The 26,368-nt window shown below is 48.4% G+C and overlaps 1 protein-coding gene across 1 annotated transcript in view; it reads right to left on the reverse strand.

Moving 5' to 3' along the window:
- WSCD2 (WSC domain containing 2) overlaps nt 1-24,943 on the reverse strand; it is a 134,716-nt gene extending 109,773 nt beyond the window's left edge. The window contains exon 1 of the mRNA XM_044990187.1: nt 24,427-24,943. The gene's annotated coding sequence lies outside the window, so the exon portion shown is untranslated. The remainder of the gene's footprint in view (nt 1-24,426) is intronic.
- Nucleotides 24,944-26,368: the final 1,425 nt, after the last annotated feature.

The following is a 26,368-nucleotide window of genomic DNA, read 5'->3' on the forward strand; positions in this document are numbered from 1 at the left end:
GGGCTCCTCGGTGATAGGGTAATGCCAATAATAAATAATAAATTGGGCACCAAAAAAGTGAGTCACCCAAAAATCACAAGTCGCGTTTGAAAATTTACATTATCGAGGCAAGATCCTCAGCTGGTATAAATGATGTAGCATCATTGACTTCAATGGAGCAATGGCAGTTTACCCCAGCTGTGGATTTGGCCCTATCTCTATATAGTGCTAGTAGGAAGGGAGTAGTTTCTATCACAATAAATATTCCAAGAGGCGAGGCTGTAAATATAGATACAAATGACATAGCCATAATACCTGGCCAGATTTGTAGCCGTCAAGCACAGCAATTTTTTGCAATCCCTTTTAAGCTAAGTAACCCATTCTGAAGGCAGCTTGGAGGGGAGAAGTTGTAACAAGAAAGCCCGTTGGTCTCATCCACACCACAAACAGACGTCAGCCCAAACCAGAACACACGCTCCACATATCCATTCCAGGGACGCTGCCAAGCTAAATATACCCCCTGAAATTTTAGAGGCAGTTAAAACAAATCTAACTTTTTAAAAAAAAAAATATTTTATTTGGCCTGGCTTGGGTTCAGAGTCTGTGGGCAACACCCTTTGCCCAATATAGCACTATTTTCTGCTAGGCGGTGGCACTTTCTGTTTTCCATCGGTCTGAGGTTTGTGCAGTATAACTTAGTTCATCTCACATAGTTCCTACTTCAGGTCTCTAGCTAGTTTCCATTTCTTGTGTGCACTCTAAATGGGGTCAAACTTCTGTATAAGTCCAGCAGTTCCCTACAGGAGGTGCCATCTGTCTCTTATTATTACAGATGGATCTGAGCGGTAGAGTTCAGTTCTAGACCCGGATCAAAACTTTCTCCGTGTTTAGATCTGGCGGGTTGGTTCATTCCATTATTGAGTGGGGTCAGGTCCCAAGTGTGGCTCGAGATTGAAACTTCTCAGCTATTTAGGGGTGTCTGGATCTGAGATTGTGGGTATTCTCCCCTCTGCTCACCACTAGAGCTGGATGACATTTTTCAACTGAAACTTTTGTCAGTGAAAAATGCAGAATGGGGTTGACTGAAACATTTAGAAAAGTCATATCCTTGTTGCTGAATTGTTCGTCAGAAAAATAAACATTTTATTTTGACATTTTTGTAAATGATTGTTTGTTTTGAAATTTCCTTCAATTAGAGGTTAATAAAAAGTTAAAAATTGCTCAAAATTAAAACAACATGCTCCATTTGACCCCAAACTTTTTTTTCCTCTTTGATTCACTGAACATTTTAAAAGACTGTCATTTTGGGCTTGACCCAAAACCATTTCTTGTTTCAGAACTGTCAGCTCTCTCCATCACCGGGCTTCAAGATGCTTTTGTGACAATGGCTTATAAATTCCTCATATAACTCCGTTCAGCCAAGAATCTCAAAACTCCTTCCACAGATGAATTAATATAGGCTCACAGCACTCATGTAGGACGTTGTATATGAGTATGCCAGTTTTGTACCTGGGTAAACTGCAACACAGCGAAGTTAATTCAGACGCCCAGATTCATGTCATGTATTTTTAGGAACAGAACCCAGGAGACTTGCCCCTGCCCTCCAGCCTCCTACTATAACCACTAAAGTTCACTCTCCCAACGTGACGGACACTGGAGATGGGCAATCTGGTTTGGATCAATGATGAGTTTAATCCTTCCCCAGTCCATGAAACCAAAACATTTGATAATTAAAAAGTGTGGGTCAGATTTGGCCCTCGTCTCCATTGCTCTCTGGAGCTCTCTTCTCTTCTATGTTTGTATCTCCATCAGCACAATGGGGCCTGGACCCTGGCTGGGATCTTTGGATGCCCCGGTGCTACAAATAAAGAATGACGCCAATGGATGTAAATCCAGAGCATGCCATTGACTTCAGTGAATTTCATTGGTGTATCTGAGAGCTAAATCTGGCCTGGCCCAGGAGAGCCTGTTCTCAAGATAAATGTAGACAAGCATCCAAATCTTGGAAGCCTTTCCCCCTTTCTGTTGTGCAACCCCCCTAGAGCTGTGTGACGTGATGATTTTGGTTAACAGGGACCATGAGATCCTTTCCCCTTCTGCGTCTCAAGGGTTCCCAACCCTTGGTGTTTCAACTTTGCATGAATGCAAAAATTCAAGGTGAAAAACAGTCCAAAACACCACATTTCAGGTTAAAAAATGTGCTAGGTTTCCTCCCAAACCCAAGCATCAGCTCCAACCTTCAGGACCCCAGGCTCATGTCCAGGACCCCAACCTCCTTCAACTCAAGTTTGCTAAAAAGTTTTAGATCTCTTTGCAGTTCCCACAGTTGATGCTCTACCCAGGTATATCCTGTCCTTTAAGAGCCAGTGTGACATCAGTGCAGCACCTCTCCTAGTGTTCATCAGCTGTCGGTGTCTAGCTACCCACACTTCCTGGAAAAACATAGGCAACGGCAGGCACAAACTCAGGTGCCCATAAGAGCTGCAGGGGCATTTAAATGCCAACCCCCTTCCTGATTAAACCTCAGAGATTTTCCATTCCGCCCCCGATGGAAATATGGTCCATGTGGTTTTCACTAGGCCTCTGACTTTGGCTGGTTGCTGGCTGTGAACAGAGCTGATCAGAGGTCTAGGATGGAATTTCTAGTCCAAACCAGAGAGTCAGAGAGGGAGACCCACCCCAAGAACAGGTGAAGGTACCCACCTGGGATGTGAGACACCCAGGTTCAAGTCCTGATTTGAAGCAGGGACTGGAACCCGGGTTTCCCACATGCAGGTGAGTGCCCTCATCACTGGGCCATTGGCTATTGCAGGGCAGGGAAGTTTCTCTCCCTCCCATTTTCCCCCCTCCCAACAAAAAATAAAAAAGGTCTCATTTTTGTTGCATATTGGAATAAAAAACAAATGTCAAAGCCTCTGAATTTTTGGTGAAATGGAATTATTTCCCATCAAGCCCTCAGCATGAGCACAATTTCCCAACTTTAAATACTACGAGAGGGCCACAGCTTGTATTCGCTAATGTATCTTTGAACTGCTTTATCTGAGAAGTAATTACATTCAGATTAGTATTCCTATCTCTGTATATCTGCTATTGCACAGCTGTTCTTCCAGAATAGGTGCCATAGCAGCTGAAGAGAGGTCGGACTCAATAGCAACCTTGTACCAGGTTCACAGCAGAAGTGAAGTTCCTGAGCCCTCTTATGCAGATCTTCAAAGATGGAAGAGTTCTCCACAGACTCAGATCCTCTGCTTCCAACCGGACAGGTGCTGTCACTCTTTGGATTACCATCCACCCTCAGTCTCCTTCAACAGCTCCCATTCTCCTGAGACGGGTGCCCAGATCAGTGACTCCAGAACGCCTGGCGGGTCTTCTTAGCTCATCCCCGTGTCAACATGAGCAGGTGCAAAGCAGAAAACCCAGGCAGTCTCCCCCTCATAGCACCGAGCCAATTAGTATCGGAATGAGACAGATTGGCCCCAGCACCTCTAGCTCTAAGGCAGTGGGGGAGATCGTTGGAGATGGAAGAGTAGCGTGTCAGCTAGAGACGGGGCCGGAGCCAAAGCCCACTGAAGTCAAAGGGAGCTTTTCCATTGACTTCCATGAGACTGCGTTCCAACTCCTAGTCATGCCTCTAGGCACATACCCGAGGCTGCCACCGACCTCAGCAGAGGTCAGGCACGTGCATTCGAGAGCATATCATAGAGTCACAGAATATCAGGGTTGGAAGGGACCTCAGGAGGTCATCTAGTCCAACCGCTTGCTCAAAGCACGACCAATCCCCAAATCCCTAAATGGCCCCCTCAGGGATTGAACTCACAATCCTGGGTTGAGCAGGCCAGTGCTCAAACCACTGAGCGATCCCTCCCTGTTGGGAAGACGTTAAGGCACGGAGATGTTGGAGCAATCTGCATTCCAGGTGGGCGGCCGTCAGTATCTCACCTGACCCGGTCCAGGAAGAATCACATCATGAAAGTGTAGGTAGGGCAGGGTTAGGAGCTCCAGTGTGTTGGTGTGAGAGAAGAAGCACAACTACACGGGGGTTGTTAACTGGGAAACAGGTCAACAGAAATAGAAGGCCAGATCCTCAGCTGGTGCAGATCAGTGTAGCACAACTGATCGCAATGTCAGAGCTAGCCAGTGGACAGCAAGTGAGGATCTGGGCCCATCAGTACAGCCAGTGGGTGGAGGAGCTTTACTGGCAAGGGAGCAGTTGGAATAGTGAGATCTGTAAATAAAAATAACGGCAAGCGGATTGCCCTCAGTTCTGTATGTTTGGTGACACTGCAGCGTGAGGGTTGCCCAGGTTACAGTGCTTTCGTGAACAATACACATAAGTCAGGTACAGAATTTTCTCATCCAGCCATTTTCATGGAAGCTGTATGTCTAGTGGCTTGGGCTCCAGAGTCCCCGGTTAACAGTTAAGTCCCTTCTCTGGCCCAAGTGCAAAAAGATTTGCAATGGAAAAACCTCTTATTTGGGATTTATTGGCTTGATTTGTAAATCCAGAGGAGGATTTGTCCATCTGCTCATAGATTTTTGCAGGATTTCCAAATCTGTTTTAAGGTTTATAAATCTATTTCCTTGCTGTAAATCAACGGAAGGCTTTAGATTTAAATGAGACAGCAGACGCCAGTGCTAACAGGGATGGGGGAGGAAAGGAATTTGTAAATATTCTTTATAAGATTTACTGATGATCTGTATAGCTTACAACTCCAATAGAGGAGACTGGCTGTTGTGTTGCGCTGGGTGTGGTGGGAAGCAGCTGAGGCTCACTGCTTGGTGAGGAAGGAACCTAGAAGAGGGTTGGCTCCCAATACTTTGGATGCTCCGCTGAACCCTCTTGGGGAACACATGCAAGGCTGGAGCAAGGCTTCATTAACTAACGTCCGTCACGTGCTTTGAGATACAAGGTGCCGTATTAAATGCATAGTTCTGTTGTTGCTAATTATCATGATTTTATTCCCGCACGTTACCCTTCCTTTGTTTCTCTCGCTTTCACGAGGCCTGATGCTACTCAAGTCAGTTATAAATAAACTCTGAAATGCGGGACCAGGTCCTCAGCAGATATGAACCAGTGCCTTTCCCATGGCACTATGCCAGCTTCCACCAGCTGAGGATCTGACCTGATATTCCTACACAGAACAACCTAGAGATGATTTTCCGCTGCCCATCCACATTGATTAGTTCCACCGACAGATACCTGCCGGAAATGTGTCTCCTCTGCTGTACACCACAGCCTGTGTCAGCGTAAGTCATCTGACAGCTGCCCAGACAATATTTCAGTGCTTGGCTGAAATCACCTCGACATGATCTGTAGCGAATTGAGGGGAGTTCTTTTATTTAACTGAGCGGATGTCTTAAATTTTAAACGTAACTGACATTGGGAGTTCAATTGTAGCGGATTAAAAATTCAACAGGCTGCTCCAAAGCTCCAGTCCCAGACTCCCTAGATGTGCCTGCCTGAGCCACTGTGTTGGGCTTGTGAAAGGATCAGATATTCACGGCTTTGGAACATCTGACATGGAAACGGTGGCACAAACTCTGCTGCCAACATAATAGCGCTGATAAATATTCAGTCAGAAGTAGATGCTCCCAAACTGCCGTGTGGGGCATGAATTTCTCCCCTGTCCTTCTGAAAGCAAACGCAGCACAGAGGATTTCTACTGTGAGCCCTGTCTGAAAGGCGGAAGAAAAATGCACCTTACGCCACACTGCAAAGGAAAAGCACATAAGTGTGATGGCACAGAAAATAGTCCCAAGATATTGAATTCTTAAATCCATGAGAATGCCAGGGCAATTGTTGACTGGAAAGAAGTCCCAGACTGAAACCAAATCGCAGCCAGACTTTTTCACGACAGGTTTGCAGCAATAACGTCCTTTGTATTGGAAGCAGTGCAAAAAACATTCCTGAAAGGGCTCTCAGCTAGGGAGAAAGAAATCAGGGCCTACAGCAGGGTTACATCTTGCATTCGAGACTGGAAACAGCATTATTATTAATGATTATTGTTTGCACTGCAATAGTGCTTAGAGACCTCCCAGTGTGCTCGGTGCTGTACAAACACACAACAAAAGATGGCCCCTGCCCAAAGAGCTGACAGCCTAAATAAACGTGAGTTTCTGCCTCTGCTACTTAGGGGAGAGGGGATGCGTTGCTACTTCTTTGAGTGCCTAGGGCAGAGGTCCCCAAACTGTGGAGTGTGCCCAGAGGAATGCTCAGGGGGGCGCAGCTGGGGCCCAGGCCAGCCCGCACAGGGGGCAGGAAGGGAGCATCACCCAGCTCTGCTCCTGGCCCCGGCCCTGGCTGCTGGCCCCTGCTGCCAGCCCCGTGCCCAGGGCTCCCCATCTCCGAGGGGTGGGGGGAGGCAGACGGGGGTAAGGGGGGTGCAAGGTAGAAAGTTTCGGCACCACTGGCCTAGAGCACCATAGCGAATGCTTCCCCTCTGGCTGCTACGTGCCAAAAGATCTATTCATACAACCTTTTCCCATAAGATATGTACAGTCTCTGCACCTTGACCCCAGAATTATAATATCTGTACCAAACCAACTCCCCCCTTTAGCAGGAGAGATGGAATGTTTCATAGCTTCGGCATTTTCTATAGTCTCCCAGGTACGAGTTTTGTGCAATAGAATATTCCTCGCACACATGTGCCTACGCACACTTAGGTAGAAAGTGGCTTTTGGAAAAGAAATGGCCCTAAATGAATACACAGGTGGGTGACTATGGCTGACTCAGTTCATACAACTTGCCGCATAAAGGCTCTTTGTGCTTGCCTTTGCCTTGTTGGGCCTGCGGAATATCAGCTTGCAATGCAAAGAATGCAACCGAGTTTGCTAGTCGGATGTTATTACATTCCTACACCCATAGCAGCAACCTGACACCTAACAAGGCTGCTTAGTTTAGCAGACAAGCAAAGTCCCGTGTCGGACACACACCACCAATGCATAATGAACCAAATCCAGAAAGCTGCTGCCGGTGCACAGCAGCAATCAGGAAGTGACCCTAGGCGAGAGCGAACCATTTTTTTAATGTCACTGAACTAGCCCCTCTGTTTAATTACAATACTTCTCTGCTTGATTCTGCAATAGCTTTTCCTTAAGTGTGATGCTCACTCACATGCTACTGAGCGATACCCCCAAAAACTACAAAGAGAGACACCTTTGTAAAACCAGCCAGCCAAGTAGGGCTCATAATCAGTTACACCAAAACAAACATCCTGGAATCCTGGTCATCAAGCAGTAACATCCCATTAAAAGGCAAAACCATCAAGAAAGTAGAACAGTTCGTTTACCTGGGCAACATCACACTAGCCAGGGGAGACCTCAAGAAAGATGTGGCATCGAGGCTAGGAAAGGTGTCCACAGCATTCACTAAACTCAACAACGGATGGCAATCAAACCCGAGCATTTTCAACTCAGTCCTAACATGCGGCTGCAAAGGCTGGAGATCTGGTAGACGTTAGAGAGGAAACTAGATGCCTTTGACAATAAGTAATTGAAAGGAGAGACTATCACCAACGAAGAGATCTGAGAAATTACCTCCACAAGAGTTGGACGAAAGCATTGGGCACATTTGGGGCATGTACTGCGGATGCCAGCGCGCAGACTCCCACATGAAGCTCTCAAGTAGAAACCAACTGGTGCGAAGAGACAAGGACGCCCAAGAGAAACCTTCAGAAGACCCCCCAGCAGGGTGGGCAGAACAGTCGAGCTCAACCTCGTATCACAGATGGAAGCAGCAGCCAATGACAAAGAGAAATGGAAGAGCTTCATTTCATCGCTGTGCTCCACCATTGGCGGGAGTTGCTTACTTAAAGGGAAGCTCTGCCCTGAATTAGCCACCGAGTGAATCCAAGCCTGGCGCTGTAAGAGTACTTTGCTCATGAGGTGCCCAACCTCAGAAGGTTCCCGGTTTACTTTGAAGACGTATCCTAACACTCAAACACTTTTTCTGAGATTGTGCAGTCTGGAACTGTGGGATTTCAGTTCTGATGTCAGCCGTAGCAAGGACACACAACACGGACGTGTGAACTACGGGATGAAATGCAGGGCGGACATAGGAAATAGATGGTGAAATTCGACATGTATGAAGAAACCGTTCCATTTGAATCAGTCCCATGCTATTGAATTTCTCCAGTAACCCAATGCCCCTCTTGTGCACAGCACGAGACACTGGCTGTGGGTGTGTCTACGGACCAGTTAACCTGGGCTCCTACCTGTTTTTTAGCCCAAACTCTCTACCATCCACACCTGGGTTTGTAGGTGCTTGAAGCCCCGGCTAGCTGACCTGGCTGGGGGTATGGGTTAGAGCCCAGGCTCCTGTATTACTCAGGCTGGAACCCGCCTTCTGTGAACTTAGGACACTGGCTGAGTCACCCAAATGCTGATCGTCCTCCGATGCCTTGCTCTGATTCCCTCCAAGGACAGACAAGTTTTCCCAGAATTGTCTGGGAAGGAATCCTAGAGCGTCTCAGCCCAAAGAACCCTGGGATATGCCCCCAGACCTCCAAGGGGAAACGCAGAAACAGCGAGGACATAGTAGACATAAGTAGGGCCTTCTCGAAGGGGATGCTCCCAGCTGGGCGAGGCTAACCCGGCCCTGGCTAAATGCAGTGAGAGACACAGCAGGGTGCCACGGTGCATGCTGAGGACAATGGACCTCCAGCTGTTACTCATTCACGCAGGAAGCAGCAGGAGAGATTTGCTTGCCATGGCCGGTGGGAAGAGATGCAAAATCAGCATCTGCTTTGAAAGCTTCCAGGCACCTTTGTTGTTCAGGTTATACTGAATTTTTCACACCGCCCCCCTGTTCTCTAGTTTGGGCCAGGACTGGAGGGGAGGTGCTGGTCTGCTACAAGGCTTGTTCTCAGGAGATCCAGCTCTGTAGGCACCAAGGGTCCCATTAAGGATCCAAGTTCAGCTATGAAACATTAACTAAAACGACTCGCCAACCTTCTGATGTGCAGCCCTAGTTGGGAAATAGCCCCACTGACCTACTTACCCAGTCAGAGAAAGGAAATCGAAATATAAAGGGCCAGTTTCTCCATGCCGCTGCAGCTGATCTGTGCCATTGTGGCAGTGGCAAGAAGCCATACAGCTGGATTCCCCTTGGGCTGGAAGATTGATATAGTGGCTCTGTGCAAACCTATCTCAGTGCCCTGTGTAGCGGGGGTTGCCGGAGGTTGGGGAGGGGGTCCCTACACTCCAGCAATCCCCAGTAAAATCCAGAACAGCTGGCAGCTAGCACAACTGTGAGTGCTGGGGGATTGGTCTTTGCACACGCGATCCTTCTTTGAGCTAAGCTGAGCATAGGGCCCAAAGAGTGCATGCCAGTCTCCCTTTCCATGCATTCTAATTTGCTTTGCAATGGGCTGAACTTCATCAAACTACCTACCTGCCCGAATGTCTGGGTTTGTCTTGTGTTCTGTTCCATTGCCTGCAATTCCATGCAAGCACATTGCATCCTGCCCTACGATGAATGCACCTTGCAAGTGCAAAGGTGGCTCATAGAGGAAAAAAGAAAACAGCCAGGTATTTCCAGAACTGTATACAGGTTACAATGTATTCAGATCAGACGGTTTAAAACAGCCAGGGTAACGGTAACACTGAAATCACTGTAATAACATAAATAAGAATGCGTTCATTTACAACTCATGCCAGGGCACCGGGTAACTGTAGACCGCCCATTGTGATGTACCAATATATTACTGTATTTCTATTTTAATTACCCAGTAACAACCACAAGCTGGTGTTATCTGACACTTTCCATTAGTGTTATCTTAGCTTACAGGACTTGGGTTTCCTTTAACAGGGCCTGAAAATGTTTCTGGAAAGAGCAGAGATGCTCTATCATTTTCTAAGAAGGGCTAATTGCATTAAACTAGCAATCTTCCATTGTGCTGCAGTGAACAATGTATTAGATCAATGTTTGTTTTCACTAATGTAAATGAATAACCATAATACTAATATGATATTAGCATGTTGGAATCTGAAATTGCAAATAGGACAAGTCTCTCTGTCACATTAGCTGAAGACCAGCCTTCCTGCTTTCTCCAGCAAGCAGCAGAGCGGAGCCTCGTGTGTCCAGATTCTCCCCTGTTGGAGAGGACAGTGCGCAGGTCTGTGTTCCCCAGGCCTGTTTCCACTTGCCCACACAGCAGATGCCTAGCTGTGTCCGCTCCCCCAGCAAGCCTGCCTCAGGAGCGAGGTGCACTCTGGGATGGAAGTGGAGACCTGCTGTTTGTTACCTCCCTGTCCCTGTGATGGCATATGCTTCCCTGCCAGGGGGCTGCTTAGACCCAGATGGGGGCTCCTCAAATGAGGCAGCTATTCAATCAGATGGGCTGTCCGTCTGCATTTTTACAGGCTCTGTGGTTGTCGTGGTATCTACTCTGTAGTCCCTTTAGAATCTGCATGCATGCTGCATTACAGCTGGATCTCAGTTGGTAGAGACTGTTGCTGGTTAAAGGATACAGACAAAAACAGCCTTTTGCAGAGTTGCCCCTAGTATTTCTTCAGCTTTCTCTTGTCAGAAACGGTTTCGCTTACCCAAGCTAAAAACTCCTTCAGTGAAATCCTGGTCACATCCAAGTTAATGGGAGTTTTGCCACTGACTTCAATGGGGCCAGGATTTCAGCCATATATATATACAAATCCTGTAACTGACAAATGAAAAAAACAGCCCGTGGGACCTTTCTCTACAATGTGGAATCAGCCCAGTAACCAGGTGACTCGCCCCTTTAGGCGATTGCAGAACAAGCCATGCCTGGGAGTGATCAGGGTGATTGCCCTACAAAGCACAGCAGAAGGCTGCAATGAAGGGGGAAAGCCCCGCTGCAGTTTGCAGAGGGAGGAAAAGTCCTGCAGGGAAGACCCCAGGACCAGGGCAGTTGCCCCAGGCAGGGAGGATAGGGCGAGATCATGACTAAACAAGGGAGGGACTGCAAAGCTCTCCAGGCAGCGAGGTCTGGGAGATACCTGTTGTATTAATTTAGATGGAATAAATGGCCCAAGATAACCCAGTCACGGTCCAACATTAAACAGTGTTTTAGGGGACTGGTATCCAGAGACCCCAGCCTGCTCAGCACCATAGAGTCGGCTCATATCTCCCAAAGAGCAGGGCTCATCTCGGTATTGTTAGCAGATGTCCGGTTATATGGACGGTAGATACCAATGCAACTGAATTTCCACGCTGCCAAAAGGGAACAGATTCTATCTAGATCTAGGTGCATAGGTTGCCTCATCACCTGAGCACCTCCCAATTATTAGTGTATTTATCTTCACAACACCCCTGGGATCCCCATTTTACGGACAGGTTACTGAGGCATAGGGTAGACTAGGCCTGGAATACACTAACAATTTAGATGGACAAATTCGCACCCCTGAGCACGGTAGCCTTGCTGAACTAACCCTTGGTGTAGACGGAGCTCAGCCAATGGAAGCATTCTAGCTACCGCCGCTCAGGGAGGTGGATTACCTGCAGGAATGGAAAAACCCCGTCCATCGCTGTAGGGTGCATCTAGGCTATGGGTTTGCTGCAGCATAGCGACGGCACTTCAGCAGCTCCCATAGTGTAGACAAGCCCTAACTGACTTGCCAAGGGCATAAAGGAAATCTGTGACTAAGCCAGGAATTGAGCGCTAGGCCAATGTCCTGCCGATACGACCTAGATGGAGACACGGGCCCAGATCCTCAAAGGTGCCACACCCATTGATTTCAATGGGAGTTAGGTGCCTAAATAACTTTGAGGATCTGGAGCCTGGTCTCATACTTAGCCAGTGCATTAGGCCTAGCAGCGGAATTACTGCCTGGGTCTCCAAGCAGCTGGGGAGCACAAATATCTCATGAGCTCCCACATCTGGACTCCTCAACACCAAGGCCACAGCACGAGTCTTCGCTTTGGAGTGACTAGGTTCCATGTGTATTAATCAGACACCTACGCATATTTCAGCTGTTTGCTGTATATGGATGGTTCAGAGAACACCACGCAGGCAGCGTTCAAACGGCCAGGGGGAGATCAGAGAGACAGCCCTCCTCCCTGACGGACCAACATCCACAGCAATGGAACCGCAGCGGATATCCCAGGGAGCCCATGGCAGGTAAGATGATATGGTGAAATTCCTGGCTGCTGCAGTCCCAGAGACCCCTTCAGCTATCTTTCAAGGAGAGGATGAGCAGAGGCATCCCTGTTTAAAGCTGCTGTAAAGGTCTCAATGCGAGAAGTATTGATGCAGAATGGCAAGCTGTGTTGCATCAAAGAGAGAATTTAGATTGCAGCAAGCAGTGGGCGGAGAGAATGCTGGACACGTGTGCAAGAAGTCAAGGCACAAGAGCGAATTCCTACCCTTAAATGAGACAATCAGCATGCAGCAGTTAGGCATGCAGGCAGGTGGGAAGGAGGTTTATCTGTGTGAGATCTCACAGCCAGATCCACTTGGAGAAGAGAAGGCAAACGCCTGAGGGGACCTGGCAACCTGGGAGACGCCTCTGGACAGATTCCTTTGGAGAGGCAGTGAACAGTGCATGCTGGAGGGGTCTGAGTCACTCAGTCTTCCCTCAGCAGCCAAGGAAAAGAAACCACTGGAAAAATCAGCGGAAAGGACAAGGGGCTGGCAGAAACCTGTGGCGAGAGACCAGGGAAAGAGCTGCCCTCCTCCAGCAATCATTGCTATGAAAGAGGGGTGAGCCCAGGAACCAGAGGATGCTGGGAGGTGACATTGGTGGCTGAGTCATCGCTGACTCATGCTCCAGCACTCAGAGGGGTGAGTCTCTGCCTGTTTGCCTGGGCCAGGAGGATCAGAGTAACATGTGCAGTAGACAGAGTACGTTAACACCAGGCTAACTCACAAGCAAGCCTCTTACACAGGGAGTCAGGACTGTGGTGGACACAAGGTTAAACATGCTCTTTACTGTGCTAGGCACCCAAAGCAACGCCCGTATAACGGGCTCAGGTGGACTGGAAGCAAGAGGATTAAGAGAGAAGAGCCGGCATTTCCCCAACACAACGCCAGAGCCAGCCAGGCAGAAAAGGACATGGCAGGCTGCATCAAAGCCACAGCAGGCAGGGCCAGGCCACAGGCTAGCGGAGGAGGAGGAGAGCACTTTGGGGAAGCGTCAGCACCCGCAGCCAACCCACTGATAGCAGCAGCGTGGGCCGGAGCCCAGCCATCAAACAGGCCGCACAGCACCATGCGCCTCTATATGGTTGTGTGGTAGGCCCCAGACACCAGCTGGCTTGGTCGTTGGCCCAGTCGGCAGTAATGTCTCTGATCCTTGGCCTCTAGCACTCAGGTTTGGCTAAGCGGGTGTGGGACTGGCTAGCCCCGGGTTCCCTGCAGTCTGGCTTTGTCATGATAGCACCTCCTGGAGGCCATTACACATCATTTCATTGTGTCATCCCTGGAGTGGAGATTGGCAGACATGGGCTTCTCTGGTGGGATACTCACGAGAGGGCTGGGGTACATACCAGGCAAAGAGTCACTGTACTGTGTCTCCTCAGCCTCGAAGTGAAGGAAGCAGCCATAGAGATACAGACCAGATCCTCAAAGGTATTTAAGCACCCACTGCCCATTGAAAACAGGTGGAGGATCTGGGCCCCAGGGCCTTCACCCTTTGGCTAGGGGTTTGCATTGCCCGTGGCCATGGGCAGGCTATCTGGCTTTGAACAGCCTGCAGAACCCGAAGGTGGGTTACTCTTCAGTGCCAGACAGCTTGAGGTTTTCAAGACTTCTTGCTGCAGTTTGTGAGGGATGAGTTGTTCACTGAGCTGGCTCTGCTGGGAGACAGGCTACAAGAGCCAAAACAGCTGACATCAGACTGCTCCCCAGGCTGCAGCGCAGACAGATCCTTTGGTTAGATGTGTTAAAAGAGTTGAAAGCTAGAAGGGAACTGTCATTGTCATTACTGAAAACTCCCCAGGACACATTTTTCTAGGAAGAGATGGCAGCTCTCCCAGGGTCTGCTTGACTATGCTCAATTCCAATTTCAGATATCTGAGCAGTTACAAAAAGAAAATTCTGTCTTTGTCAGTTCATCACGGTCAAGTTTCTAGCAGAAGAACTGATTGTGCTATGGAGATCACACTCTGCAAGAGTATTGCCAGCTAGAAGGACATGATGGTGTCCTTGATTTCTATGTGGTGAAACCCAAGCATGTCAGATGTGGGCAAGACTTCGATGGTAGACTTTCTGCTCGCTCCTTCAGTGCTGCTGAATGAACCTCAGCCTTTAGCTGCAGCAATGCTGAACACCTCCAACCACTCAGAGAAATCAGGGATGTGAGGTCAGGGTATTTTCTCAGTGTCAATTGATTATTGTACGCTGTATATGCCAGTCTTTGAACAGAGGCGGTGACCAATGGCATACAGGCAAACCTGTCAGCCCAAACAGCAGTGCTCAGTTCTGCCCCAGGAATTGACTTTAGTTAGATAGATTAAGGCAGAGAACAAATTCCCTTGCAGTTTGCAGCAACGTCCCCCAAAAAATCTACATCCCCACATTAGCAGCGCAACATTTCTTTGAAGACTGAACATTTGCTCACACACTAAGAAAAAGAACATGTCAAATGATGTGTGAGAGTGCCCCCCGGTGACTCCTCGCCATGACACTAGAATTGGGGGAGGGACAAAAGACACCTTTGTCCCCTGCTATGATTGCGCCACATGCTCCTTGGGTCCACCATAGAATCAGGACCATAAAGTATAAGAGGGGGAGCCGTGTTAGTCTGGTTCTGTAGAAGCAGCAAAGAATCCTGTGGCACCTTATAGACTAACAGACGTTTTGCAGCATGAGCTTTCGTGGGTGAATACCCACTTCTTCGGATGCAAGAGACCATAAAGTAGTGTAATATCGTGTGTATTAGAAGGAATGAGACAAAACTGCATTCTCTAAGAACGTAACAATGGCCAGATTGGGTCAAAGCAATGATCCCTCTAGCCCAGTATCCCTTCTACAGTGGCCAGTGCCTGGTGCTTCAGAGGGAATGCACAGAACAGGGCAATTATCGAGTGATCCATCCCCTGTCGTCCAGTCCCAGCATCCGGCAGTCAGAGGCTTAGGGACAGCCAGAGCATGGGGTTGCACCCCTGACCATCTTAGATAATAGCCACTGATGGACGTATCCTCCAGGAACATATCTAGCTCTTTTTTTAACCCAGTTCTACTTTTGGCCTTCCCAACATCCCCTGGCAATGAGTTCCACAGGTTGACTGAGTGCTGTGTGTAGAAGTGCTTCCTTTTGTTTGTTTTAAACCTAGTCATTTCATTGGGTGGCCCCTGGTTCTTGTGTAAATAACACTTCCCAATTCACTTTCCCCACACCAGTCATGATTTTATAGACTTCTGTCATCTCCCCCCTTAGTCGTCTCTTTGCCAAGCGGAACAGTCCCAGTCCTTTTAATCTCTGCTCACACAGAAGCTGGTCCATGCCCCTATTCACTTTGGTTGCCCTTCTCTGTACCTTTTCCAATTCTAACACGTCTTTTTGGAGCTGGGGCGACCAGAGCTCCGTGCAGTATGTGCGTACTGTGGATTTATACAGTGGCATTATGCTATTTACTGTCTTATTTATTATTTGCTCCCTAAATACTCTGCTTTCTCTTCAGATCAGCTACATCTGTCACCAGATTGTCTAAATAGCCAAAAAAAACGAACACAGCTCAAGCCCTCATTCAGGAGCACCTACCTCCCCTACAGCTGGATATAGGTGGCCCCACCTCCCAAAAAACCACTTGTTTCGGTTCTTTTCCCAGCCTCTCTCTTAAACCACACGCACCTGTGATCCAGCAGACCAGGGTCACAGGTGACCTAGGCAGCGTTGCCAACTCTTGCTACGCGTGATTGGATGTTTTTCTGAAAGCCCCAGTTTCTAGAGTCATGTGACTAGGTGAGACTCTCAGCTGTTGTTTTAAATAAATTTCTAGCCCAGGGAAGCTTTAAAATGTGATTCAGGTGCATCCTAAAGACTGAGAAATCAAAACAGGAATAAAGTGAGCCCCAATTTTTTTTAATTCCTCATTTTTAAGTCAATTTCTTGATTTTTGGAGGCCTGATTCATGGTTTTTTAATGCTTGGAGTTGGCAATACTGCAGCTACGGGGTCACCCAATGAAATGAATAGGTTTAAAACAAACAAAAGGAAGTACTTCTTCACACAGCACACAGTCAACCTGTGGAACTCATTGCCAGGGGATGTTGGGAAGGCCATTCAGAACAGTTTGGACCCGGACTATCAAATATTGAATACTCATAATAATACTACCTAGCTTTTATGTAACACCGACAGACCCCGGTCACCTGCGGGAGGGATTCAGCTCTGCAGCTCTGGAGCTAAACACATGAGCCTCTTCTGCATGAGCCAAAAACCCCATGGCTCTTAGCTAAGGCTGTAGCAGACTCTTTAATCTCGAAGTGGTCTTGGTGCCACTAGAGGAGACAAAACACCACACCCAAGAGGTGTGCGGGTTATACTTGCATAGGCCTTTTCATCTGTAGATCTCAAAGTGCTTTACGACGGAGGTCAGTATCATTTTATAGGCGGGGACACTGAGGCATGGAGACGGGACATGACTTGTCCAAGGTCATGCAGCAAGCTAGCAACAGAACCCCGCAATTCTGCTCTCACCACTAGGCCACACTGCCTCACGGCAAACTGCCGGCAAACAATCTACAGACCAAGTCCTTTTCCCAGATACTATTTTCAAATAACAAATAAATTCAAGATCTGGTCTGATCTTCTCTTGACAAAAAAAAAAAGGCACTTTAAAAAAATTCATCTTGAATTAGTCTCCTCCATTGCGATACATCTCTAGCCTGCAGTATAGTTAGGCTGCAATGATTACCACAGGTGTGAACCTTGCCCAAGGCTGTCGGACCAACTCTCCCATTGGATTCATTATTTAAAGACTGCTCTCTTTCAGGCTGGCTGTTCTTAACCTAGCATAAGGAGGCATTACAGTGTCAGACTTTCTGGGAATGATGCTTTCCTCTTCTGCGGCCTGGCTGATCAGAGACACTGGCCGAAGCAACTCCATTCTCACCTGGCAGTAATTCAGCCTTAAAGAAAATGTAAGGGGGGGGGACCCCAGCACCCCAGTCCCCTGGGTCAATCTGATCAGCTGTTAACATGTTGGGTGGGGTGGGGAACAGATGCCTATATCAATGCTCTACCGACTGTCTCCTGGGCCTTTTATGAACAAAGTTCCATTCATCATCCAGGGGCGTTTGAGTAGCAGAGACTTTAAAGCAGCTGCTTATGGTTCCCAGGCGACAGGGTCAGTGCTACGTCTCAGGACTGCTCTGAAGTACACCAGCTGGCTATGGCCCAGGAGAGGCTGTTCACCAGCTGGGAACCACCAGAGCACAGTGGCCTTCTGCCCTCTGCTCTGACCCAACTCTCAGGCCAGCAGCTGGACGGGCAGGACACCAAAGGAATCCCCAGCTAGGAAGATCTGGCTGCTTGCATCACCAGAATGGCTCTAGCAGAGGAGTGAATCTGACCCTCAAAGTGGAAATGACACCTGGTTATAGCAAGCAAGTTGAATACAAAGATGTACTGCTAGCATCGCCGGGTGGATGAAATAGATTTGTTTTTTAACTAGGAGCCAGGGCCCATTGCTCCCATGGCATTTTTTTGCTGGGTCAGCAGCTTGCTTGTGTTTAGCAGGCTGCAGGAGAGAAAGAGAGAGAGAGAGAGAGAGTGGCCTTTATCTTTAACTGAGGGTAGGTAATGTAGAAATACAGGCAAATAGAGCTGGAAAATGGAGGTCATTCTAGCCTGGCTTGTTATCCCTTTTTCTGGGTTAATGGACACGTTGCTGGATTCTGAGCCATTGCACCATTCCTCTTACAAATCTCCTTCTTTCTGTCTTAAAATATCCAGATAGAATTCTGGAGTTTTTCAAATTCCTTCCTCCCTACAGAAAGGGAACAATTTGGGGGGTTATTTTTGCAGGACCTCAGTGTTATTTGATGCAATTCACCCCACAGGGCACACGAACCCCCTTAATGTTCCAGGTTTGTAAATACAAATACTGCCAGTTGTCTTAATGATGAAAAAAATGACAAAGTCAAAGACAGATTCTTATAAAATACACCTGGATTCATAGAATGTCAGAGTTGGAAGGGACCTCAGGAGGTCATCTAGTCCAACCCCCTGCTCAAAGCAGGACCAATCCCAACTAAATCATCCCAACCAGCACCTTAAAAACCTCTAAGGAAGGAGAGTCCACCACTTCCCTAGGGAACCCATTCCAGTGCTTCACCACCCTCCTAGTGAAAAAGTTTTTCCTAATATCCAACCTAAACCTCCCCCACTGCAACTTGAGACCATCGCTCCTTGTTCATTTGGTACCACTGAGAACAGTCTAGATCCATCCTCTTTGGAACCCCCTTTCAGGTAGTTGAAAGCAGCTATCAAATCCCCCCTCATTCTTCTCTTCTGCAGACTAAACAATCCCAGTTCCCTCAGCCTCTCCTCATAAGTCATGTGCTCCAGCCCCCTAATCATTTTTGTTGCCCTCCCACTGGACTCTTTCCAATATTCCCACATCCTTCTTGTAGAGTGGGGCCCAGAACTGGACGCAGTACTCCAGATGAGGCCTCACCATGCCAAATAGAGAGGAATTATCGTGTCCCTCGATCTGCTGGCAATGCTCCTACTTCTACGTCCCAAAATGCAGTTAGCCTTCTTGACAACAAGGGCACACTGTTGACTTATATCCAGCTTCTCGTCCACTGTAACCCCTAGGTCCTTTTCTGCAGAACTGTTGCCTAGCCACTCGGTCCCTATTCTGTAGCAGTGCATGGGATTCTTGCATCCTAAGTGCAGGACTCTGCACTTGTCCTTGTTGAACCTCAACATATTTCTTTTGGCCCAATCCTCTAATTTGTCTAGGTCCCTTTGTATCCTATCCCTACCCTCCAGCGTATTCCTATAACACATACCTGAAAACTTGGTTCTATTTTATATAGGTAATATGGGGGATACATATGCAGCCAGATCCTCAGCTGATGTCAATGGTCATAGACCCATCAATTGACCTATGACAATTTATACCCGCTGCAGATCAGACACTTGCTGTATAGACATCAGGAATCAAGGAGCAGCACCCTAATATGAAACTGACGACAAAATACTAGTCTAATTTGTGGTACTCACATTAAGACCCAATGCTGGTCTTAGTCAACATTTGAAATCAAGTCACTAATGTGTATCTAAAAATAACATTGTTTTATAGAGCAAATGTTGGGCAAGTTGGAGTATTGGACTTTATTACTAAGGGAGGGGAGTAAGCCATTTAATGGAAGGTCCAGTAGAAGATTTTGGAAGGTTAATTCAGCTTCCTACCAGGTAGTACATGATAAATCCCTTTCAGTAATCATTGAAATGTTCCTCCTTAAGACTGCATGTGGAGGTCAAATGAGTGGTGTCTCCAATTAATCCCCAAGCATCTACCAGTGTAAAGGAGACAAAACTAATCTCACCTATAAAACCACACTTCTCCAGTTCTCAGACACCGAGTCTTTCCCCGGATTTCAGTAATCTAGGATTATGCACAGGACTGTGCAAGCAAAAATACCATTTCAAGCAGGAGACATTATTTTTATCAGTGTATTTAAAACTAAAGTAATCGGAAGAAGAGTTTCTTACAGAATAGATTTTTCTTAAAAAAAAAAAAAAGAGTATTTTGGCCACAACTGGAGTGTAACAGACCTAACAACGTGTCACGTTGCCATCGGTTTAAGGACGCTGTAAGTGAGAGTCTAGTTTATGTCCCGTATTTTTGTTGTTAGAAGAGATTCATGATGGTGATGAATCAGAAGATTTGATGGTGCATGACCCTGAAAGGAAAAGCCATCACTCACAATGACATATTGATGAGTGGTCTAATTGGGTTCTTTTGCTAATGCAATTTAAAATGTATTTATTTGAGATACAACATGAAGAGAGAGAGTGTGCAATTACTGCACAAAAAAAGAAATTTGTTATTAAATATATTGTAAGAAATCTGCAGCCACCACAGAGCCTTATATTTGTTACTGTGCTTCACACCAGGGATCAAACTCCTCCAAAAGTACCCAGCCCTGCTATCTGAGATACCAGGGACCTAGGTGAGCAGTTCTGATTGCCTCCAATAGAGGGCTCCTGCATGTTAGAACGTTGATCACCTTCTTTTCTTGGTAAGCAAAGCACCTGAAATCCACTGGAGTTCAAATCTCATCTCTACCACCATTCCAAAAACTCTGGCCACACGTTTCAGGTGGCTTCTAAATGAGCCCTATTTTTGCACTAGAAGGTTGCACACTGTAGTGATGGTACGGAATTGGGCCTCTTTGCTAATGCACAACAAAATGGGGAGAGAAGGAGATCCAGTTTTGGAGGAAATTTGTGTTTTGTACGACTACTTCTGACATCCACTAAGTTTGGATTTCCATCTCATCTAAAATACAACAACTCACACAGCACAGTGCCAGCTAATACCACGTTCAGGCTTTTGTCTAGTACTGACTCAGACACATCCTGGATAATACGTGGGATTTTCTTAGAGGTCTCCTATCCAAGCATTAACCTAATCCACCTCTACATAGCGTAGAAGATTTACCAAGATTAAACTTTTCAGTGGTAAGACAGTAGGATCTGTGGGCCACCTTTTCCTATGGAGTGAGGTGGGGTATCTCCAACTCCTGGTGACTAGAGCTTTATAGCGCCCCAGGCTGGCACCACAGTAACATGCAATCATCATTTATTAAATCTAGATAAGAGGCCACATCCACTGCCTGGGTTCCATCAGCACGGAAGGCCTCTGGTAGTGCAAACTGCATTTGGAAGGGAGTCACAGTAACCCCGCTTTTGTGGGGGCCCTGAAGCTGACTTAGGCAATGCACAAAGCAACCACAGTACCACAGGGAACAGTTAGGTCATTGCATCTCCTCAGCAGCTTCCATCAGGTGGGTCCAGCTGGAGCTGAAAGCTGTTCTCCCCCAGCAGAAGGCAACAGCGAGATTGTGGCCGGGCTCCCCCAGGGAGTGAATTCCCCTTGTCTGCAGCTGCTCTTCAGATACATTGAGGTGCAAATTTGCACCCACAGCGGGTACTCAAGCCCTGCTTGTGTGTCTGAGCCACCTGAGAGTTGCTGTGAATCCTTTGCAGCACGATGTGATGTGCTGGCGGGATGCGACCCAGAGGGGCGCTTAGCAACTGACAGTTTCTTCTCCTGATTTGTTTATTTAAGCAAAGCAAATTTGTTCTAATTAGAAATCTTTATGCCAAGGTGTTGCTCTGTATCTTGGGCTGCCTGTTTCCCCGATGCACTTTATCAAATTATACCTGGGCTTTCAGCGTCCGTGAGTTTATTCAGCAATTCCTATTAAATTGGGGCTTCTTGCAAAGAGGAGCTGGAAGAATGGCATGGGAGAGAGCAGCGGCATGCCGAGTGCATTTGAGAATCGCTTCGAGTAGTTCCCGTGCAGCACTGACCAAAATTAACTGGCTGAAAAAACACCACTTTAGAGCATTTGTCAATTACAGTCAGGCAGCAAGTGATGCACAGGCTGCATGGATTATTCACTTTGGAAAATGAGTATGTCCAGGAATGCTAAGCCACAAGGCTCAGCCAGTACCAGCTGACTGCTTTGCATGACACACACATGGACACAAAACCACCAGGCGGCAGACTGTACGTATCACATATGCAGCCCCCTCTCTATCTATCCAGGGACGGGCATATACATGAGTTTATATACATTTGTACCAGGGACGGGCCCAAACGAAAATCTGAGCTCAGACGCCCCTAATCCCTGGAGAAGTTCAAATTCAGACTGGAGCATCGTGCCTCTGTCTCTACAGTGGGGCAAACCAGAACCAAACAAACCTGAAATTCGGGGACACAGACCTGGATCCAAACGTAGTCGCTCAGGCTCACCTCCAGCACTGTCCAAATTGTGCCAGAAGTTTTCTCTCCTCGCTGACAAGTGACTTTAACTATAACAAGCCAATGTGAACAGCTGGGCTAGTGGCCAGGCCCTGAACTGCCGTGGAAGCAAGGGGTGTATCTAGCAATACGAAATGTATGCACGTACCAGCCAATCTACCCCCTTCCCACTCCTTGCACCGCACCCCAGAGTAACACGCTAATGCATCCTACCTGGGCATTAACACGGCAGCTGCCGGTTATTAAAGAGGAGTCCAGGGCTGATTCTGATATCTCATTTGCACCAGCGTTCCATTCACTTCAGAGGAGTTACTCCAGATAGACACCAGTCTGAGTTCAGAATCGGGCCCCTAATGTGTTAATGAAAGGCCTGATGAAGACCAAAAATTAAAACCGTTTGTTCGCCATGAGAAGGGTCGCACCCATGCAAAGTGAAATTGCACGTCCCTGCCTGCGGGCCCTCCCCTGCCTGCGCCCATGTCACAGCCTGGCACCCTGGGCTTCTGCAGGTGGAATTCTACCTCCCCATCTCATGTCTGCTCGCTACAACGCGGGAGGAGACTAGCTGCCTTCCTGCTGAGTGTGAGAGCTGGGATCCCAGCTCCGGCTGTAGCACATGGGTAAGTGGTGAAATGGTGAGAGCAAATGACAGAGAACGTGAACCCCCTTGATCCCTATTTGGCAGTAATTGATTAAGGCTAAAAATGTCCAGGTGGACACACACACGACCTGAAGCCCATTCTCTGCGGGGAGATCAATTGTCACATCTCAGAACATGCAGCCCCAACCATCAGACCTTGCCTTAGTGTTTCTTGGACCACCCACAGCTACAGGGGTAACTCCTGAAGTCCTTACGTAGGCAAACCTCCTCTCGAAGCCAGTGGGATATGGCTGGAGCAGAAATGGTGGCAGTTCACCTTTAGGGAGAAGATGGCCCCGTGCCCCATGCCCATGCTGGGAGTGAAGAGGACAAGGGTTCATATCAGCACAGCTTCCCGGTGCTTTGCCCAAAACTTGGAGGAGACTGTTCTTTCACGGCACAGTTCCTGCCCTCTCTTGAGCACTGAACTGCATTTGCCATAAATAATAATAACCGTCAGTGAAAATCCAGGCTGGAAGGAGGCGAAAGTCAGGGATGGCAGATGAATGGAGGGCCAGCCAGGCATTTGCAATGTAGCTTGTCAAGCTAGATTTTTCACTAATCACACAAAAGGGGCTGCCTATTAAAACAATAGCTCAGCAAAACTCTAATGGGACTTAGAGGGAAAGATTCTTCCATTTGCAATAAGAGCAAAGGGATTAACCTGGGATGATGCTTCCAGACAGGTGGTCCCTGTACAACCCTGTTCATGTTTTGTTAAAATAATCTGAGCAGAGGCAACCAGCAAGTGGAGAACCAGTCGTGCAATAAGGAGCAATCGGGACTGGAAGGGTCACTGAAGTGTATCAGACATCTCATGCTTCCAAGGGCTCCAGCCGGCTTTTTAAACATCTCTGCTCTCTGCCCTAGAACCTACGCCCTCTCCCCTCTCCCCAGGCGCATCCCTTCTCCAAAGTTTGCCACTCCAAATATTTCAGTTCACACCCTTGATGGGCTTACTGCATTTGCAGAGAAAGTTTATGAAATCGTGCCCTGTTGGAAGAAGCAGAGACTTCCTTTTTATTTATTTATTTTCTAATCTTAGGCTCAAGGTAACCTTCATATTATTATTTAACTCTCCTGCTCACTCTCACCCTTTTTCTTAACATCGATATTTTAAAAATGCTAAGAAGTTAGCCTGGATGCAGAATGAATCAGGAAAGTTCATTTGAAAGGATTACCAGCTTTTTCCAATTTCCCATGCTGCAAATGTTCCTGCACAAAGTCTAAGGAGAGAGAGAGATTTTTCCCCCCTTCTCCTTTTTAAACCAGCAGAATACGGTGAGAAATCACGCTCAGTAATAGAATTATTAACAGCTCCCTGCAAAGGATTTTTAACCCCTTCCGAGCCAGGAAGCTCTCACATATTGATTTAAAACTTCATTACACAGACAGCATAAAACACTCATTATAGATTAACAAAAGATTTGTCTCCTCTCCTTTCCCCACTCCCAGCTTTGAGAAGCAGAAACAGACACTCGGGGTCATTTCCAGTGTGGGGTTTTTTTTTTTGTTTTAAATGGGGACAAGTGGGAGTGGAAATGCAATTGTCTGTCCATCATTTGTCACGCTCTGCGTTTTTAAAAGGTCCTGAAAGCGTCTCCCATATGGCTAAATGCAGACGGGGGAAGATAACAGAGCAGATTCCCATTCCAAAGAGCAGCTTACTGGCAACCCAAAGTGAAACTTTGTCAGTAACCCTCTGGCCTCTGGTAATCCCTGTAACCCGTCCTCTCCTGCTCCCCCCCAGGAGCCTTATGTACATTTGGGGGGGCAAAGAATCTGCTGTTAATGCTTTCAACATTAAAAAAATACTAATTAGCCACCTCTCCCTCAGCCCCAGCATAACCAGCCCCCAGCACCGCTCACTGTACGCCCCTTACCTGAGCACTGTGCAGTCCCTGCAAAACTCCACAGAGGTCAGTTGCCAGGCGCCAGCTTCCTCCCCTCTGGGTTAAGTCCACGGCTGCCCTGTGTGCCCCCTGGGTCCTTCCAACAGCATTGTGCAGTATCTGCCTTTCCTAGCAGGACCCTTGCCTTCCACCCGCTGCCCTGGTCAGAAGGGCCTTCGCTTTGCGTCCCACCAAGGAGGCGGCAAAGGAAGCATGTGCAGGAGGGAGAGGCCGTCCCCCCAAATGCAGCAGCCCCAGCCTGTGCGTGTGTGTCTCGGAGTCCTCGTCTCCAGTGAGGATGGCAGTGCTGAAGTAGCTGTCACTGCAGTTCCCCCTCATGCAGCCCAGAATCTCTGTCCATCCTGCGACTCCTGCTTTCCCCCCAGGATGCCAACCACTGCCACTAATGCCACTGGCTGGCGGGGGAGAGGGGGAAGCCTGGCCCTGTAGCTAGGATTCCAGCTACTGATGCGGCTGAGGCTCTCTGAGCTCCGTTACTTAACATCTCTAGCCAGCTCTCCTTGCTGCAGCTCCACTCCGCTGCATGCCGCTATTCGCAGGCCTGTAGCACTGCCTGCTGCTTAACTCCTTAACTGCCTTCTTTCCACTTTGTGAATGGGGCGGCTGTTGCTTCTAGATTTAAGCCCCCTTCGCTTTATTCACGCCCCTCCGCCCCCAGAAGAAGCACGCCCAGGCAGCCGGCATTAAAAGGGTCACCTGGAATGCACCGTCGCAGAGGGAAAATGCTCCCTAGAACGGAGCAATGCACACACGCAAACAGCCAGTGTGGGGCTGGGGTGGCTCAAAGGGGGCCCGAAATGGGTTGGAGTCAGCAGCAGCAGCCTGCAATGATTGTTATTATTTATTATTTGTCTTGCTGTAGCGCTTGGGGGGCCCTAATGATAGGCCAGGAGCCCACTGTGCTCGGTGCTGTACAAATGTAGAACAAAAGATGGGGCCTGCCCCCACAAGCTTACAATCACTGCCAACATAACACCCACTATTATGTGCAACTATATCAGATGCCACTGAATGCGCATTTTCCCTTATGCATAACATATCGCTCTATATTTCCCTCTTAGGGTGCTTGCTTCCATCCCAAAAGTGATTGTTTTGTTGTGTTTTGGTTTTTTGTTTGTTTGTTGGGTTGTTTTGTGTGTGTGTGTGTGTGTGTGTGTGTGTGTGTGTGTGTGTGTGACACGTTTAATTTACACCTAGCAATAAAAGAGCAAACTTGCAGTGCAGGGAGCATGGGGCCATGGCGCCCCCCACTTCCCCCCCGCCTCCCTGCTTCTGCGTATGGTGGGGGGCAGCAACGCAAGGGGCACAGGAACTTGCCATCATGAACGGTAGCTGCCGAAGGGGCAGGGGGGCTCCAGGCCCCAGCACGCCAAGTGTGTGCCTGGGGCGGCAAGCCGCGGGGGGCGCTCTGCCGGTCGCCGCGAGGGCAGCAGGCAGGTTGCCTTCGGCAGCAGGCCTGCGGAGGGTCCGCTGGTCCCGCGGCTTCGGCTGACCTCCCGCAGGCGTGCCGCCAACTCCGCGGGACCGGGGACCTCCCGCAGGCGTGCCGCCGACTCCGCGGGACCGGGGACCTCCTGCAGGCGTGCCGCCGAATCCGCGGGACCAGGGACCTCCCGCAGGCAAGCCGCCGAAGGCAGCCTGCCTGCCGTGCTTGGGGTGGCAAAATACCTAGAGCCGCCCCTGCGAAGGGGAGGGGACACGCTCCTAGCTGCCCCCCCGGCTGCTCAGGGGTAGTTCCAGCTCTGGCTCTTCCCCTCAGTGTTCCTCAGGATCAGGTTCAACCTACTTCCAACAGCCCCACTGAGCAAATATGGCAGGATTCATGGACATGGGTCTAATGGGAGCCCACCAGCCATGCGCTCACGGTGCATTAAATGGCCCCCTTGTTGGGATGACACCTGGGGAACTCGGG

Source organism: Mauremys mutica, chromosome 16 (genome assembly GCF_020497125.1).
Source record: "Mauremys mutica isolate MM-2020 ecotype Southern chromosome 16, ASM2049712v1, whole genome shotgun sequence".
Classification (NCBI taxonomy): domain Eukaryota; kingdom Metazoa; phylum Chordata; order Testudines; family Geoemydidae; genus Mauremys; species Mauremys mutica.